Source organism: Phoenix dactylifera, unplaced genomic scaffold (genome assembly GCF_009389715.1).
Source record: "Phoenix dactylifera cultivar Barhee BC4 unplaced genomic scaffold, palm_55x_up_171113_PBpolish2nd_filt_p 000875F, whole genome shotgun sequence".
NCBI lineage: Eukaryota > Viridiplantae > Streptophyta > Magnoliopsida > Arecales > Arecaceae > Phoenix > Phoenix dactylifera.
Genome location: NW_024068238.1, coordinates 156807 through 164287, shown reverse-complemented (window position 1 = coordinate 164287; position 7481 = coordinate 156807). Strand labels below are relative to the sequence as shown.

The following is a 7481-nucleotide window of genomic DNA, read 5'->3' as shown; positions in this document are numbered from 1 at the left end:
AACTTGGAACAAGGGATAGGCGTCCCAAGCCTAAGTTAAAATTGGGGGATTGTAGGGTTCGTTGTTAGCCCGGGGTAAAACAACGAGTTGGGTAGTTCACTCGAAAAACTACCGGATTGTAGGGTTCGTTGTTAGCCCGGGGTAAAACAACGAGTTGGGTAGTTCACTCGAAAAACTACTGGATTGTAGGGTTCGTTGTTAGCCCGGGGTAAAACAACGAGTTGGGTAGTTCACTCGAAAAACTACCGGATTGTAGGGTTCGTTGTTAGCCCGGTGTAAAACAACGAGTTGGGTAGTGCACTCGCAAAACTACCGGACTGTAATCTGGAGGATTATAGTGAAATTCCCAAGAGGTCTTGGGGAGTGGATGTAGGTGCTGGGGTGCACCGAACCACTATATGTTTGTTGTGTTTGTGATGCTTTTTGTCATTGTCTAACTTGCTCACCTACTTACTTAGATAAATTGCTTGCTTAACTCTTATCCGTGCATCCTTTAGTTGCAAGCATATTTAATTTACTTAATCAAGTCTCATTCAATAAATCAAACTGTTGCTAAGTTTAAATTCCACTGTGCATCTATACAACTTAGCATAATTAATTGAAAAGTTTTAGAAGTAGCACAAAAGTTTTAAAAAAACCCAATTCACCCCCCCTCTTAGGTTGTATCTACTGGGCAACAGTGCTCTTATCACACCCCCCAACTAGCTTATTGCTAGTCTCTAGCAATTAACGAGCAAATAATAAAATGAGAGTGCAAAAGGTGTGGTTTAACCTATGATGTTTTATTGGAACTAATTGCATAAAATTAAGATAAGTACTCACTTTCGTAGGAATCACGATTGCACTTAGCACGTGCAATAAGCCGTTAAACTCCTAGGTTACCCTAGTGGACGAGTGTTGTCTCGTGAGGGTTTTCAAGGATGTTATCCACAAACATCATGAATGATATGACATGAGATTCTAATAAAAATATGAAATAAATCCTAAGCTAATACACATGTAATTAATTGATATATATTTTCAAGCATGGCAACTGTCAAAGCAAGGAAATATAAAAGTGTAGTGTGCATCAAATCGCATGACTTTCTCAGAGTACTAATACCTCCACCACAATCGGGCACCGCCTGAGTTTTAGGTGCACTACTCAAGTTCACAAATGTTTTCTACAATTTGTTAGAACCTGATCCATCAAATTTTCAGAATATCACATATTGTCTAAATTTGTCAAGAATAGTTCGCATGTAAAGAAAGAGCTATCAATCTCAACTAAACAACCCGGGTACATAGAGGTCCAACACAATGGAGTCAAACCAGTCATTACCACATGTCACTAGGTTCAGCCTAACCAACTCATTCATGCTTATTTTTATTTCATTTCATATATATATATATATATATATATTTTCAATACACATGACAACTACAGCTATCCAACCCCATTAGGCTCTAGTAAGGTCCATGTAGCGAGCTTTCAGTCAATGACCCCCGATCCAGTTGGCTCAAGACATTAGGTGAAACACCCCTCGGACTTAATTACTCGAACCAGACTACGCCACGAGGCCAGACTTGTCATAATAAGTATTTATTTATTTATTTAATTTTTTTTATTTTTTTTGAATAATAATTATGCAAGAAAAGAGATGGTAGACTGAACCATATAAATATTTTTATTATATATGTGACTGCATCGTGACTATAGGTCAACCAAGGTCGGATCATAAGGCACCTAAGTAATCTAGTCGGGATATTCAACCTCTATCTTTATGTGAAAACCAAATCCTGAACCTTATGGTACGAACAAAGATACTCATACTTCTTTTATGGATAAGGCTAACAAAAATGCAGTTAACAAATATGAACTCCTGAGGCCTTCCTATTGTCATTAAGTACATGTGTGGGGATCTAATAATTGGTCTCTGATCAGTCATAGTATGCATAATGTTCCTTGCCTTAATAGTTGCACAAGCTTAATATGAAAATACACGTGCATTTGCTCAGAAAAGAGAGTAATGGAATAAATCAAATACAAAAATAAGTTTTTTTTTTTTTGATCAAATCAAAATATTTTCCTCCCCCCAACTTAAACATTGCATTGTCCTCAATATAAAAAAATGCAAGAAAACTATATATGAGAGACAATAGAGAAAATAATAGAGAGAAGAAGAATACCTTGAGCTGTTGATTTCCAGAAAAGAAGACCTACAAAATAAGAAGAAAACTAGAAATAAAAGAAAAAATTTAATTCTAACTAATATACACGTACCTTGGCCGTCATGTTCAGTCATAAGAAGGCTCCTCCAAGGGACAGGAGTCCTCTTCATCTGCAAAATTTTCAAGAAAAGGTTTTAATCTGTGTCCATTAACCTTAAAAATTTTGCCATCCTGTGGATTCTCAATTTCAATTGCCCCGTGTGGAAAAACAGTTTTTACAATGAAAGGACCTGTCCATCTTGATCGTAACTTTTCAGGAAACAGATGTAAGCGAGAGTCATACAAAAGAACTTTTTGTGCAGGTTCAAAAGATTTTCTTAGAATTGAGTTATCATGCCGAATTTTCATTCGTTCTTTACAAAGTCTAGCATTGTCATACGCATCCTGACGAATTTCATTCAACTCACTTAGTTGTATTTTTCTAGCTAAACCAGCATCTGACAATTCAAAGTTTAATTTTCTAATGGCCCAATACGATTTATGCTCTATTTCAACAGGTAGATGACATACTTTTCCATAGACTAGCCGATACGGGGACATACCAAGAATAGTTTTATAAGCAGTACGGTAAGCCCACAATGCGTCAGAAAGTTTTAAAGACCAGTCTTTGCGTGATGGATTCACCGTTTTCTCTAAAATTCGTTTAATCTCCCGATTGGCTAACTCTACTTGGCCACTAGTCTGCGGGTGATAAGGAGTTGCAATTCTATGAGTGATACCGTACTTTCGTAACAGGATCTCAAAAGGTTTATTACAGAAATGTTTTCCCCCATCACTAATTATAACCTTGGGCATCCCAAATCATGAAAAAATATTTTTTTCCAGAAATTTCAAAACAAGTTTGTGATCATTCGTTCTACAGGCAACAGCTTCTACCCATTTGGACACATACTCAACACCAACTAAAATATACTCATATCCAAAAGACAGTGGAAATGGGCCCATAAAATCGATGCCCCACATGTCAAAAATTTCAATAGCAGTAATGGGCTGAAGAGGCATCATTTGCCTACGAGTTAGACTTCCAACACGTTGACATGGGTCACATGTCCTACAGAACTCGTGGGCATCTTTAAATAGTGTAGGCCAATAAAAACCACATTGCAACACCTTAGCTGCCGTTTTCTTAGATGCAAAGTGTCCTCCACAAGCACTGGCATGACAAAAAGAGAGTACACTTTGTATCTCATGCTCCAGAATGCATCTTCTAAAGATTTGATCATTGCAATACTTGAACAAATAAGGAGCATCATAATAATAATTTCTTACTTCACGCAAGAAATTATTCTTATCATTCGATCCCCAATGCTCCGGCATCCGGTTCGTGACAAGAAAGTTTACAATATCAGCATACCAAGGCATAGTAGAAAGTGTAAATAATTGCTCTTCAGGGAACGAGTCCTTGATGGGCAACTGTGGCATCGAATCATTAAAAACTAGCCGTGATAAATGGTCAGCAACTACATTTTCTGCTCCCTTTTTATCTTTGATAGTGATGTCAAATTCTTAGAGTAGAAGTATCCATCGTATTAAGCGTGGTTTGGCCTCTTTCTTATCCAGTAAATATTTTAGCGCTGCATGATCCGTGAAGATAACAATAGGAGCACCAAGGATATAAGAGCGAAATTTGTCTAATGCAAATACTACTGCAAGCAATTCCTTCTCGATGGTGGTGTAATTCATTTGAGCATCATTTAAGGTTTTGCTTGCATAGTAGATGACATATGGCTTATTATCCTTGCGTTGTCCTAGGACAGCTCCTATCGCATAGTCACTAGCATCGCACATGATCTCAAAAGGTAATGACCAATCAGGTGGTCGCACGATGGGTGCAGTGCTAAGCATAGCCTTCAATTTTTCGAATGCCTCTTGACAGGTTTCGGTCCAATTGAACGGTGTATCAAGGGATAGGAGGTTACATAATGGTCGAGCTATGACACTAAAGTCCTTGATGAACCTCCTATAAAACCCAGCATGACCCAAAAACGATCTAACATCTCTAACCGTTTTGGGTGCAGGTAGCTTGGCGATTAGGTCAATCTTAGCTCTATCAACTTCCATGCCCTTCGATGAAACAATATGTCCTAGGACAATTCCCTTTGGCACCATGAAGTGGCATTTCTCCCAATTCAGTATCAAATTCTTTTCCATGCATCGAGCTAAGACTGCTTGTAAATGTGACAGGCAATCATCAAATGAATCGCCAAAAACAGAGAAATCATCTATAAACACTTCTAAAAATTTCTCGTTCATTTCTTCAAAAATGCTGAGCATACACCTTTGGAATGTTGCAGGTGCATTACACAACCCGAATGGCATCCGACGGAAAGCGAATGTGCCAAAAGGACAAGTGAAGGTAGTCTTCTCTTGATCCTCAGGTGAAATTTCGATTTGGTAGTACCCGGAATAGCCTTCGAGAAAACAATAGAATTTGTGTCCTGCAACTCTTTCCAAAACTTGGTCTAGGAAGGGTAGGGGAAAGTGATCTTTCCTAGTGACCAAATTCAATTTTCGGTAGTCAACACACATGCGCCAACTCGTCGGAACACGAGTTGGAACTAGTTCACCCTGATCATTTTTGACTACCGTCAGACCTGCTTTCTTGGGCACGACTTGAGTAGGACTCACCCACTTGCTATCGAAAATTGGGTAAATAATACCCACGTCAAGCAACTTGAGGACTTCTGCTTTAACCACATCTCTCATCGTAGGATTCAACCTGCGTTGCATTTGCCTTGTGGTTTTGGCATTGTCCTCCAAATATATCCGGTGCGTGCAAATTAAAGGGCTAATCCCCTTCAAGTTGGCAATAGACCATCCTAAAGCTCCCTTATGATTCTTTAGAACACCAAGTAATTTTCTTTCTTGGGCATGATCCAGATCAGATGAGATGATTATAGGAAATGTGTCCTCGGATCCAAGAAAGGCATACTTGAGTTTCTTCGGTAAAGGTTTCAACTCGAGCTTAGGTGTTTGTTCATGGGATGGTACTATCTTTGCTTTTCGAGGTGGCAACTGTTCAAATTCCTCTATTCGCGGTCTCCACCCATTGACCATCATAACATCCAAATTATCTAAACCAGGTGGGACCACATCATTAGCAGTACCTTCAGAACACCAATCTATTAAACCATTATCGGCCGATTCAGTAAATGTTTCTTTTAACAAATATTCTTCCGCAATAGTTTCAACCCATTCAACTTCTTTACTTTCTTCATGATCACTGGGTTGTTTACCTATACTAAAGACGTTCAGTTCCAAGGTCATATTGCCAAAAGAAAGCTTCATGACACCATTCCTACAATTGATCAATGCATTAGAAGTTGCAAGGAATGGACGTCCTAAGATGACCGGAATCTGAGATGGTGAATTGGAAGCCGGATGTGTGTCCAGTACGATAAAGTCAACAGAAAAATAGAACTTGTCTACTTGGACCAACACATCTTCAATAATCCCTCTAGGGACCTTCACTGACCTGTCAGCTAATTGTAAAGTCACAGTTGTTGGCTTCAACTCATCCAAACCGAGTTGCTCATATACCGTATATGGCAACAAGTTCACACTCGCTCCTAAATCTAGCAATGCTCGCTCAATCCTAAAATTACCAATGATGCACGAGATAGTTGGGCAACCTGGATCCTTATATTTAGGAAGAATGTTATGCTGTAAAATTGCACTCACATTTTCAGCTAGAAATGCCTTCTTCTTGACATTTAATCGACGTTTGACAGTGCACAAATCCTTCAAAAATTTTGCATAGGAAGGCACTTGTTTGATTGCATCAAGAAGAGGTACATTGATTTTTACTTGCTTAAAAAGCTCAAGAATTTCAGAGTTTGGTTCAAGCTTTTGCAAGGGCTTTAATCTTTGTGGAAATGGTGCAGGAAAAGGACATTTAATTTTTTCAGTTGATGGTGGTGCTTCAGTTTCTTCATTATCCTTTTCTTTTGTCTTGGGAGGGTCAGAATCAGGTATGACTTGTGTTTGTTCTGGGACTGGTCGGTCAATAACCTTTCCACTTCGCAAAGTTATTATACTCTTCGCTTGTTCTTTATGCAAAGTTGAAGATGATGCATTGCTACCGCCATAGACTTGAGGATTAAGTTGTGGTTGAGCTGGTAGCTTACCTTTCTCTTGAGCACTTAAAGCAGTGGCAGCGTTGTCAGTTGATTTCTTAATTCATCGTTAATTTTAGCTTGACCTTGCATGAAAGATTGCAAAGTTTCTTCGAGACTGGATTTTTGAGGGGGTGCGTGTGCATAATGAGGTTGCGGAGGTGGAGGAGTTGGGTTATATACTTGTTGAGATTGGTCATTCCTCCACCTGAAATTTGGATGGTTCTTCCATCCAGGGTTGTAAGTACCCGAAAAAGGATTATTGAAAGATTTTTGATAGGTATTCATAACATTGGCCTGATCGTGCAAGACTTCCTTGAATGCGGGTATTGTGGGGCAATCAGTGATGAGATGGCCAGGCATCTTACAAATCCTACAACACTCGCTGTTATGTTCTACGGTCTTGACGGGTTCAATCCTTCTAAGTTCAATTTCCTCTACCTTCCTAGTAAGGGCTGCCATTTTAGCCTGAATATCATCCTGAGTACTAAGGTTGTAAAGGCCCCCGTGTGAATGCTAGTAGGCTTAGGCAAAGGTTTATTCACTCTATCCCCTGTATCCCATAATTGTGCAGTCTCTGCGAGAGAGTCTAAATAGTCCCATGCCTCATCGGGTTGCTTTTCCAAAAATAGACCATTGCACATAGTCTCTATAAATTATTTTAACTGTGGAGACAACCCTTCATAAAAGAAACTAATGGTTCTCCATGTTTCAAACCCATGATGAGGACAAGAGAGAAGCAAATCTTTAAATCTCTTCCAGCATTCATAAAATGTTTCATGGTCTTTTTGTTGGAAATTACTAATGTGCCTTTTCAAAAAGTTAGTCCTTTGTGCGGGAAATAATTTTTTCAAGAATTCTCTTTGCATGTCATGCCATGTTCCTAGCGATCTAGGTCTCAAGGAGTTCAGCCATGTTTTGGCTTTGTCCTTTAAGGAAAAAGAAAACAAGGTCAATTTAAGGACGTCTTCCGATACATTTGGCACTCTAAATGTGATACTAATTTCCTCAAAATCCTTAAGATGAAGATAAGGGTTCTTGGATTCCATCCCATGATACTTGGGGAGCAATTGAATTACTCCTGGTTTGATTTCAAAGTGTCCTACATTTTCAGGAATAATCATGCATGAAGGTTGACTAGTCCTAGTGGGATGT

General features: G+C 39.0%; 1 pseudogene; it reads left to right on the top strand.

Annotated features, from left to right (window-relative positions):
- Positions 1-7040: 7040 nt before the first annotated feature.
- Positions 7041-7138, top strand: LOC120107471 (annotated as a pseudogene).
- The last annotated feature ends 343 nt before the right edge of the window (positions 7139-7481 follow it).